Source organism: Leucopleurus acutus (assembly GCF_964270905.1).
Source record: "Leucopleurus acutus genome assembly, chromosome: 18".
NCBI classification, from domain to species: domain Eukaryota; kingdom Metazoa; phylum Chordata; class Mammalia; order Artiodactyla; family Delphinidae; genus Leucopleurus; species Leucopleurus acutus.
Window position 1 is genome coordinate 32,432,717 of NC_139160.1, and position 12,193 is coordinate 32,444,909.

General features: G+C 39.2%; 1 protein-coding gene across 4 annotated transcripts in view; it reads right to left on the reverse strand.

Moving 5' to 3' along the window:
- Nucleotides 1–12,193, reverse strand: part of DIAPH3 (diaphanous related formin 3) — a gene marked incomplete at both ends in the record, with an annotated part of 563,043 nt that overhangs the window by 126,786 nt on the left and 424,064 nt on the right. The window lies entirely within an intron of this gene.

Genomic DNA, 12,193 nt, shown 5'->3' on the forward strand with positions numbered 1-12,193 from the left:
ATCTGCTTATGCAGTGTTAGCAAGTCTTTGTGAGGGTATCAACACAGAGCTCTAGACTTGGCTTCTCCCCTCGTACCTTTGATCAGCTCTCTAACTCTCCCCATTCCTTGCAGCCAAACCATGTCGGCTCAAAGCGGCTACAAAGTCCTTTCGATTCTTTCTTCTCTCTAACATTTGTCACTTTGATTCCATACAAACTGCTCAGACCTGTCATTTTCCTGCTCAAAAACCTCAGTAGTCCAAGTTCTTGGTCTGGCATCAGACTCTCAATATACTTATTCCCTATCTGGTCCTTTATTTTTTTATTTTTTATTTTTTTAACATCTTTATTGGGGTATAATTGCTTTACAATGGTGTGTTAGTTTCTGCTTTATAACAAAGTGAATCAGTCATACATAAACATATGTTCCCATATGTCTTCCCTGTTGCGTCTCCCTCCCTCCCACCCTCCCTATCCCACCCCTCCAGGCTGTCACAAAGCACCGAGTCAATATCCCTGTGCCATGCGGCTGCTTCCCACCAGCTATCTACCTTACTACGTTTGTTAGTGTGTATATGCCCATGACTCTCTCTCGCCCTGTCACAGCTCACCCTTCCCCCTCCCCATAACCTCAAGTCCGTTCTCTAGGAGGTCTGCGTCTTTATTCCTGCTTTACCCCTAGGTTCTTCATGACATTTTTTTCCTTAAATTCCATATATATGTGTTAGCATACGGTATTTGTCTTTTTCTTTCTGACTTACTTCACTCTGTATGACAGACTCTAGGTCTATCCACCTCATTACAAATAGCTCAATTTCATTTCTTTTTATGGCTGAGTAATATTCCATTGTATATATGTGCCACATCTTCTTTATCCATTCATCCGATGATGGGCACTTAGGTTGTTTCCATCTCCGGGCTATTGTAAATAGAGCTGCAATGAACATTTTGGTACATGACTCTTTTTGAATTTTGGTTTTCTCAGGGTATATGCCCAGTAGTGGGATTGCTGGGTCATATGGTAGTTCTATTTGTAGTTTTTTAAGGAACCTCCATACTGTTCTCCATAGTGGCTGAACCAATTCACATTCCCACCAGCAGTGCAAGAGTGTTCCCTTTTCTCCACACCCTCTCCAGCATTTATTGTTTCTAGATTTTTTGATGATGGCCGTTCTGACTGGTGTGAGATGATATCTCATTGTAGTTTTGATTTGCATTTCTCTAATGATTAATGATGTTGAGCATTCTTTCATGTGTTTGTTGGCAGTCTGTATATCTTCTTTGGAGAAATGTCTATTTAGGTCTTCTGCCCATTTTTGGATTGGGTTGTTTGTTTTCTTGTTATTGAGCTGCATGAGCTGCTTGTAAATTTTGGAGATTAATCCTTTGTCGGTTGCTTCATTTGCAAATATTTTCTCCCATTCTGAGGGTTGTCTTTTGGTCCTGTTTATGGTTTCCTTTGCTGTGCAAAAGCTTTGAAGTTTCATTAGGTCCCATTTGTTTATTTTTGTTTTTATTTCCATTACTCTAGGAGGTGGGTCAGAAAGGATCTTGCTGTGATTTATGTCATAGAGTGTTCTGCCTATGTTTTCCTCTAAGAGTTTGATAGTTTCTGGCCTTACATTTAGGTCTTTAATCCCTTTTGAGCTTATTTTTGTGTATGGTGTTAGGGAGTGATCTAATCTCATACTTTTACATGTACCTGTCCAGTTTTCCCAGCACCACTTATTGAAGAGGCTGTCCTTTCTCCATTGTACATTACTGCCACCTTTATCAAAGATAAGGTGTCCATATGTGCATGGGTTTATCTCTGGGCTTTCTATCCTGTTCCATTGATCTATCTTTCTGTTTTTGTGCCAGTACCATACCGTCTTGATAACTGTAGCTTTGTAGTATAATCTGAAGTCAGGGAGCCTGATTCCTCCAGTTCCTTCTTTCGTTCTCAAGATTGCTTTGACTATTCGGGGTCTTTTGTGTTTCCATACAAATTGTGACATTTTTTGTTCTAGTTCTGTGAAAAATGCCAGTGGTAGTTTGATAGGGATTGCATTGAATCTATAGATTGCTTTGGGTAGTAGAGTCATTTTCACAATGTTGATTCTTCCAATCCAAGAACATGGTATATCTCTCCATCTATTTGTATCATCTTTAATTTCTTTCATCAGTGTCTTATAATTTTCTGCATACAGGTCTTTTGTCTCCTTAGGTAGGTTTATTCCTAGATATTTTATTCTTTTTGTTGCAATGGTAAATGGGAGTGTGTTCTTGATTTCACTTTCAGATTTTTCATCATTAGTATATAGGAATGCCAGAGATTTCTGTGCATTAATTTTGTATCCTGCCACTTTACCAAATTCATTGATTAGCTCTAGTAGTTTTCTGGTAGCATCTTTAGGGTTCTCTATGTATAGGATCATGTCATCTGCAAACAGTGACAGCTTTACTTCTTCTCTTCCGATTTGGATTCCTTTTATTTCCTTTTCTTCTCTGATTGCTGTGGCTAAAACTTCCAAAACTATGTTGAATAAGAGTGGTGAGAGTGGGCAACCTTGTCTTGTTCCTGATCTTAGTGGAAATGCTTTCAGTTTTTCACCATTGAGGATGATGTTTGCTGTGGGCTTGTCATATATGGCCTTTATTATGTTGAGGAAAGTTCCCTCTATGCCTACTTTCTGCAGGGTTTTTATCATAAATGGGTGTTGAATTTTGTCAAAAGCTTTCTCTGCATCTATTGAGATGATCATATGGTTTTTCTCCTTCAATTTGTTAATATGGTTTATCACATTGATAGATTTGCGTATATTGAAGAATCCTTGCATTCCTGGAATAAACCCCACTTGATCATGGTGTATGATCCTTTTAATGTGCTGTTGGATTCTGTTTGCTAGTATTTTGTTGAGGATTTTTGCATCTATGTTCATCAGTGATATTGACCTGTAGTTTTCTTTCTTTGTGACATCCTTGTCTGGTTTTGGTATCAAGGTGATGGTGGCCTCGTAGAAGGAGTTTGGGAGTGGTCCTCCCTCTGCTATATTTTGGAAGAGTTTGAGAAGGATAGGTGTTAGCTCTTCTCTAAATGTTTGATAGAATTCGCCTGTGAAGCCATCTGGTCCTGGGCTTTTCTTTGTTGGAAGGTTTTTAATCACAGTTTCAATTTCAGTGCTTGTGATTGGTCTGTTCATATTTTCTATTTCTTCCTGATTCAGTCTTGGCAGGTTGTGCATTTCTAAGAATTTGTCCATTTCTTCCAGATTGTCCATTTTATTGGCATAGAGTTGCTTGTAGTAATCTCTCATGATCTCTTTTATCTCTGCAGTGTCAGTTGTTACCTCTCCTTTTTCATTTCTAATTCTATTGATTTGAGTCTTCTCCCTTTTTTTCTTGATGAGTCTGGCTAGTGGTTTATCTATTTTGTTTATCTTCTCAAAGAACCAGCTTTTAGTTTTATTGATCTTTGCTATTGTTTCCTTCATTTCTTTTTCATTTATTTCTGATCTGATTTTTATGATTTCTTTCCTTCTGCTAGCTTTGGGGTTTTTTTGTTCTTCTTTCTCTAATTGCTTGAGGTGCAAGGTTAGGTTGTTTATTCGAGATGTTTCCTGCTTCTTAAGGTGGGCTTGTATTGCTATAAACTTCCCCCTTAGAACTGCTTTTGCTGCATCCCACAGGTTTTGGGTCGTTGTGTCTCCATTGTCATTTGTTTCTAGGTATTTTTTGATTTTCTCTTTGATTTCTTCAGTGATATCTTCATTATTAAGTAGTGTATTGTTTAGCCTCCATGTGTTTGTATTTTTTACAGATCTTTTCCTGTAATTGATATCTAGTCTCATGGCGTTGTGGTCAGAAAAGATACTTGATACAATTTCAATTTTCTTAAATTTACCAAGGCTTGATTTGTGACCTAAGATATGATCTATTCTGGAGAATGTTCCATGAGCACTTGAGAAAAATGTGTATTCTGTTGTTTTTGGATGGAGTGTCCTATAAATATCAACTAAGTCCATCTTGTTTAATGTATCATTTAAAGCTTGTGTTTCCTTATTTATTTTCATTTTGGATGATCTGTCCATGGGTGAAAGTGGGGTGTTTAAGTCCCCTACTATGAATGTGTTACTGTCGATTTCCCCTTTTATGGCTGTTAGTATTTGCCTTATGTATTGAGGTGCTCCTATGTTGGGTGCATAAATATTTACAATTGTTATATCTTCTTCTTGGATCGATCCCTTGATCATTATGTAGTGTCCTTCTTTGTCTCTTTTAATAGTCCTTATTTTAAAGTCTATTTTGTCTGATATGAGAATTGCTACTCCAGCTTTCTTTTGGCTTCCATTTGCATGGAATATCTTTTTCCATCCCCTTACTTTCAGTCTGTATGTGTCTCTAGGTCTGAAGTGGGTCTCTTGTAGACAGCATATATAAGGGTCTTGTTTTTGTATCCATTCAGCTAATCTGTGTCTTTTGGTGGGAGCATTTAGTCCATTTACATTTAAGGTAATTATCGATATGTATGTTCCTATTCCCATTTTCTAAATTGTTTTGGGTTCGTTATTATAGGTCTTTTCCTTCTCTTGTGTTTCTTGCCTAGAAAAGATCCTTTAGCATTTGTTGTAAAGCTGGTTTGGTGGTGCTGAACTCTCTCAGCTTTTGCTTGTCTGTAAAGGTTTTAATTTCTCCATCAAATCTGAATGAGATCCTTGCTGGGTAGAGTAGTCTTGGCTGCATGTTTTTCTCCTTCATCACTTTCAGTATGTCCTGCCACTCCCTTCTGGCTTGTAGGGTTTCTGCTGAGAGATCAGCTGTTAACCTTATGGGGATTCCCTTATGTGTTATTTGTTGTTTTTCCCTTGCTGCTTTTAATATGCTTTCTTTGTATTTAATTTTTGACAGTTTGATTAATATGTGTCTTGGCGTATTTCTCCTTGTATTTATCTTGTATGGGACTCTCTGTGCTTCCTGGACTTGATTAACTATTTCCTTTCCCATGTTAGGGAAGTTTTCAACTATAATCTCTTCAAATATTTTCTCAGTCCCTTTCTTTTTCTCTTCTTCTTCTGGAACCCCTATAATTCGAATGTTTGTGCGTTTAATGTTGTCCCAGAGGTCTCTGAGACTGTCCTCAGTTCTTTTCATTCTTTTTTCTTTATTCTGCTCTGCAGTAGTTATTTCCACTATTTTATCTTCCAGGTCACTTATCCGTTCTTCTGCCTCAGTTATTCTGCTATTGATCCCATCTAGAGTACTTTTAATTTCATTTATTGTGTTGTTCATCGTTGCTTGTTTCATCTTTAGTTCTTCTAGGTCCTTGTTAACTGATTCTTGCATTTTGTCCAATCTATTGTCCATTCTATCGCCAAGATTTCGGATCAACCTTACTATCATTATTCTGAATTCTCTTTCAGGTAGACTGCCTATTTCCTCTTCATTTGTTAGGTCTGGTGCATTTTTATCTTGCTCCTTTATCTGCTGTGTGTTTTTCTGTCTTCTCATTTTGCTTATCTTACTGTGTTTGGGGTCTCCTTTTTGCAGGCTGCAGGTTCGTAGTTCCTCCTGTTTTTGATGTCTGTCTCCAGTGGCTAAGGTTGGTTCAGTGGGTTGTGTAGGCTTCCTGGTGGAAGGGACTAGTGCCTGTGTTGTGGTGGATGAGGCTGGATCTTGTCTCTCTAGTGGGCAGGTTCACGTCTGGTGGTGTGTTTTGGGGTGTCTGTGGCCTTATTATGATTTTAGGCAGCCTCTCTGCTAATGGGTGGGGTTGTGTTCCTGTTTTGCTAGTTGTTTGGCATAGGTTTTCCAGCACTGTGGCTTGCTGGTCGTTGAGTGAAGCTGGGTGCTGATGTTAAGATGGAGGTCTCTGGGAGATTTTCGCCGTTTGATATTATGTGGAGCTGGGAGGTCTCCTGTTGATCAGTGTCCTGAAGTTGGCTCTCCTACCTCAGAGGCAGAGCCCTGCCTCCTGGCTGGAGCACCAAAAGCTTTTCATCCACACGGCTCAGGATAAAAGGGAGAAAAAGTAGAGGGAATTAGTAGAAGTATGAGGAAAGAAAGAAGGAAAGGAGGGTAGGAAGGAAGGAAGGAAGAAAGAAAGAAGCAAAGAAGGAAAGAAGGCAAGAAGGAAAGAAAGGAGGGAGGGAGGGAGAGAGGAAGGAAGGAAGGAGGGAAAGAAGGAAAAAAGAAAGAAAGAAGATACAGTAAAAATAAAGTAAAGTATAATAAAGTTATTGAATTAAAAAATTCTTATTTAGAAAAAAAAAAAAGGGACGGAAAGAACCTTAGGACAAATGTTGGAAGCAAAGCTATACAGACAAAATCTTACACAGAAGCATACACATACACCCTCACTAAAAGAGGTAAATGGGGAAAAATCCTAAATCTTGCTGTCAGAGACCACCTCCTCAATTTGGGATGATTCGTTGTCTAAAGGAGGGAAGGAAGGACGGAAAGAAAGAAAGAAAGAACGAAGGTAAAGTATAATATTGTTATTAAAATTAATTATTAAGAAAAAAAATTAAAAAAAAACATGGACGGATAGAACCCTAGGACGAATGGTGGAAGCAAGACTATACAGACAAGATCTCACACAGAAGCATACACATACACATTCACAAAAAGAGGAAAGGGGAAAAAATCATAGATCTTGCTCCTAAAGTCCACTTCCTTAATTTGGGATGATTGGTTGTCTATTCAGGTATTCCATAGATGCAGGGTATATCAAGTTGATTGTGGAGCTTTAATCCGCTGCTTCTGAGGCTGCTGGGAGAGATTTCCCTTTCTCTTCTTTGTTCTCATAGCTCTCAGGGCTCAGCTTTGGATTTGGCCCTGCCACTGCGTGTAGATCGCTGGAGGGCGTCTGTTTTTTGCTCAGACAGGATGGGGTTAAAAGAGCCGCTGATTGGGGGCTCTGGCGCACTCAGGCCGGCGGGGACGGAGGGGCACAGAGTGCGGGGCGGGCCTGCGGTGGCAAAGGCCGGCGTGACTTTGCACCAGCCTGAGGCGCGCTGTGCGCTGTCCCGGGGAAGTTGTCCCTGGATCCCGGGAACCTGGCAGTGGCGGGCTGCACAGGCTCCGCGGAAGAGGGGTGTGGAGAGTGACCTGTGCTCGCACACAGGCCCCTCGGTGGCGGCAGCAGCAGCCTTAACGTCTCCCGCCCGCCTCTGGATTCCGCGCTTTCAGCCGCGGCTCGCGCCCGTCTCTGGATTCCGCGCTTTTAGCCGCGGCTCGCGCCCGTCTCTGGGGTCCGCGCTTTCAGCCGCGGCTCGCGCCCGTCTCTGGGGTTCGCGCTTTTAGCCGCGGCTCGCGCCCGTCTCTGGAGTTCCTTTAAGCAGCGTTCTTAAACCCCTCTCCTCACGCCCCAGGAAACAAAGAGGGAAGGAAAAGTCTCCTGCCTCTTCGGCAGGTGCAGGCTTTTCCCCGGACTCCCTCCCGGCTAGCTGTGGTGCACTAACCCCTTCAGGCTATGTTCAAGCCGCCAACCCCAGTCCTCTCCCTGCGCTCCGGCCTCAGCTCGCAGCCCCGCCCGCCCCGGCGGGTGAGCAGACAAGCCTCTCGGGCTGGTGAGTGCCGGTCGGCACCGATCCTCTGTGCGGGAATCTCCCCGCTTTGCCCTCCGCACCCGTTGCTGTGCAGTCCTCCGCAGCTTCGAAGCTCCCCCCTCCGCCTCCCGCAGTCTCCGCCCGCGAAGGGGCTTCCTAGTGTGTGGAAACTTTTCCTCCTTCACAGCTCCCTCCCACTGGTGCAGGTGCCGTCCCTATTCTTTTGTCTCTGTTTTTTCTTTTGCCCTACCCATGTACGTGGGGAGTTTCTTGCCTTTTGGGAGGTCTGAGGTCTTCTGCCAGCCTTCAGTAGGTGTTCTGTAGGAGTTGTTCCACGTGTAGATGTATTTCTGGTGTATCTGTGGGGAGGAAGGTGATCTCTGCGTCTTACTCTTCCGCCATCTTCCGCCTTCTCCTGGTCCTTTATTTTTAACCAGGCCAGGTGATTCACTAACACTGATTCACCAACACCCAAATATGGTATGATTTTATTAAAATGCGTTAATAAATATTTTGATTATCTTGACTTACTATTTTCTACAAACTATAGAAAATCTTTAGATTTCAAATGCACTGTATTAAGTAAAGAAATGAGATAATGCCCTGTACTCATTAGCAGATGCTTTCATTTATTTACTGTTGTTAAACTTTGCTTGATTAAGCAAGGGAAAGAAATCTAATTAATAAGTAACTCTCCACTGCTAAGGAGTAAATAATCCAATCAAGATTGAGCCTAACCCTTCACATCTAATGCAACAACCTTCAAACCTGTGACGATCAAATATCTCCTTTTGATGACAGATAACATATTAGGGAGAAGATGAGAAGGATAACTCCTAGCTACGGATAGAGCTTTAGCAATTGGCATACTAAGTCCTACTTATTTGGGTGACAACCGCAGACCCGATTTTGCTCAATGTACACTAATTGTTCTATGCAAGCCTAAACATAAGCATGTCTGTTCATTCAACACATTCTTACTAAATATCCATGTGTCGGGCACCAACCCATGGAAGAACTGGGGTTACGGCAGTAAACAAGCCAGAAACCCTCCTTTATTGTCTTGTCTGCACCCTGATGGGACTCAGGAGTAGTGTGGCAGACACTGAATAAGAACATTTTAAGGCAAATGTGTGTTGCATAATAGGAAAAACCAGGGTGCTAGTAAGAGCATATAGGTGCTTATAAGAGCATACAGTTTTACAGGGTTCAGACTAAGGTTCAGAAAAGACCTCCTGGGAAAGTGTGTGCATGCTGCTTCTGCTTCTTCGCTCACGCTTGCCCTCAGGGTTTTGCCTCATTTCTACTTATCCTTCAAAACTTAGCTTTGATTTCAGGTCCTTCTAGAAGCCAAGTTTGAATTGTCCTCATAAAGTCTGGATTGGTCTTTCAGACTTCTTGGTGTTCCAAAAGCTCTGTGCATTACCGCTATCTTGGCATTAATTAGATATATGAGAATTGTTGCTCATCTGTCTCCCAACTAGATAGTGGATTCTTAGAGGGAATCACTACATATTAAGTGCCCAGCAAGTGCTTAATACATTTTGCTAAATAAATGAATGAGTGAAGGTTTAGCAAGGAAAAATACCAAATACTTAATTTCTTCCTAGGTCTTAACAGACAAAGCAAAAGCTAAAACAGGGAAAGGTTTTAACCAAAGTATTTTGGGTAGAGATTTGGAGCACAACACAAGGGCTGAATTATTCAGTGTGTACAATTTCTGGAGTTAGAATATTGTACTTTTGAGGTCATCTTTTGCCAAAATATATTCCGTGATATTTTAGCCCCAAGGTCTCACAGGATACTTTATCAGGATTTTATCATTCTGCAATAAAAGATGATCTCTGTCTCTCTCTCTACACACACACGCACACACACACATATATAGTCTAAGTCTATAAAATTTCCATGATCTTTCTAACAGAGTATAAACTTATTAGATTAATTTAGATCTTTTAATAGAGAGTTTATTAAAAGAAATAAATAGTGGTCCTCATTCAAGAAGGTGGTTTATCCTTGTAATCCAAGCCTCAGATAAAGAAAAGAATGCTATCTAGTGGTTCAATCTGAGAACAAGGGAGAAGATAGACCAGAGGCTAGAAAACCTCTGAGAGGGTGTGAGGGTGTATCTCAATAGCTCGAACTTATGTCACAAGAGAAAAAAATGTACACACGTGGTTCACCCAGATGATGGGAAGAGGAAAAGATAGGGATTCAAGCAGTTGTATTCAGAGCACGATGTGGGAGAGAGATTAAGAGCTTGGACTCAAAAGTCAGATGGACCTGGGTTTGAAATTTGGTCATAGGACTGGATACAAACTATCAGACCTGTTCAATCCTTGGTTATTTTTGACTATAAAATAGAGATAAAAACATTGACTATCTAATAGGATTATTAAGAAGATTAAATGGCATATGTATAAAGCATTTCAACATATTGCTTGGCTTTTAACTTAAATAACTCAAGCAAAGTAACAGTAAATATTAACTTTATTATTACTATTAATATTATTATTTTATTTAGGATGCAAACAAATTTAAAATAATTGTAGAAAATCTCATATATCTTTTAAAACTAATGAGATAATATCAACTACTATATATTTTTAGAAAATATAAATATCAGGTGTTAGTTTTGTTTAAGTACATGAAAGCAAATTAAAAAATAAATGGGGTTTCCATGTTACATTTCAGTTGCATAGTTCAGTTGTAGGGTTAGTACTTTCAGTGAAAACACACTAATTTTTAGAAAAAGATTTCAAAATGAACTCTGAAATGTCACCTTTTTCTAAAAAATATGCATGATGCTTGTTGCAATGTCCTTAACCAAATTCTGCATTTTTCAATGTCTAGTCGGATAAATCTATCTTTATACATACAATCCTTAAAGATTAGTCTGGTGGTTTGAATTTTTTTCACTTGGTTAGAAGTATAAAGGGAAAACAAAAGAAATATCAATGAAAATAAGTTTTTAAAATATTTTAATCCACTACATTTTTATTAGAACAGAGAATTTGATCTTTATGGTATATCTCCTTTGGTTTGCTGTATAATCTACTTGCTTAATTATCACAAAAGCCTTAGAACTTACGATAGTAAGTTGGCCTTGGTAGAGATAGAAATGTAATGCTCACCTGCTTTTTTCATCTGGACCAGAAGTATCACAATTTACAATTATAGATGAACCTTTGTAGCCTGGACACTTTACTAACATTACAGTCACAGAAGGACTGTGTTTCTCAAGGCCAGTACACAAACTTATCTTAAATAATTTCCCCCTACAAAATGGCCAAAATATTTATTTTAAATTAAACACAGCATGGGTATATGTATGCCATTATAATCATATCATATCATGGCTGTGGGTCTTTTCTTTAATGACTTACAATGGGGGCTGAGTTGTTTATTTCATATATTGTATTGATAATAATAATTAAAAAATCTAAGTACCTATATTCAATCAAACAAGAAACATGATGGAAATCAAAACTATATTACGGTTGTGTCACTAAAAAGCTCTGTACTCTAAGAAAGTTTTCAGCCTCTCTGAGTTTCTCTGTCCTCTACAGTTTTTGCCATTATTTAGTATATCACAATGACTCTAAATAATAACCCAAAGCTAGGGATTAATTATCCACAATGAATTTTTCTGACTTATTACAATTTTTTCTTCCTATTGTTAGACTAGGAAAAGGCAAAACAATAAAAACATACTATTGAAAAAAGTCAAAAGATCTATTTAAAATTTTGGTGTAGATTTTTACCTTTTCTCTCATTTATTAAGCATGTATTATGTATACTTTACCTTGAGCAGTCAGGATCTACACAGCTATTAAAAGATCATTACATCCATGTCTTTTTCTTATTTACCGCATACTCTTTTTTATGTTATCCTAGAAATTCTACTTAAGTTTCTCTACTCAGTCAGATATTAATACTTCTAGAACGTAATTCATCTGTACCCAAAACAACTCTCGAAAAAAATCTGTCAAGTATCTTTTCATTTCTAAATCTGGTAAACTTTGGTAACAATCTCACTGAATAAACGGCAATCACGATGGATGAATTTGACTTTGACCATGAAAGGTAAGCAGAACCCTGTAATACATAACAGTGAGGGAAAGGGAACCAAAGTAAACAAAACCCAATCAACACAAAATGGCATCTTGAAGACAGGAAGAGGGCTCCATGAGGTTGCGTGTTCAGGAGCCAGTTAGAGATGTCTGAAAGGAGTCAGTCTCAGATAAATATCGGAGACTAAGTTAACTCACCTTCTTTTTAGTGATTCTAGCACATCCCGCCACAATAATATCACATGAAGCTCACCTGTATTAAAGATTTTGCCAAAATGCTGGTCACAGTGTTTCACACTGTACTGGCAAATACGGTACAGTAAAACAGGTAACAATTCAATATTTCAAATTGTATCTTAATGTAAAGCAAATCCACTACTTAAAATAGTTCTAAGAAAGCACAATGCTTTTGAAAGGATACACTGGACAACACTGATCAGAATGTGTGAGCTAACTTCAAATAATAATATTAAAAGTAAAACATGCACTTGAGACCTGAAAGAAGAATCCTCGACACTACCTCAAGGCAATAATGGAAGGATGGAAAATATGAGTGCACAATCGCATCGCAAATATGTACATCCACACATTTTTACTATTTTAGTCATACTGAA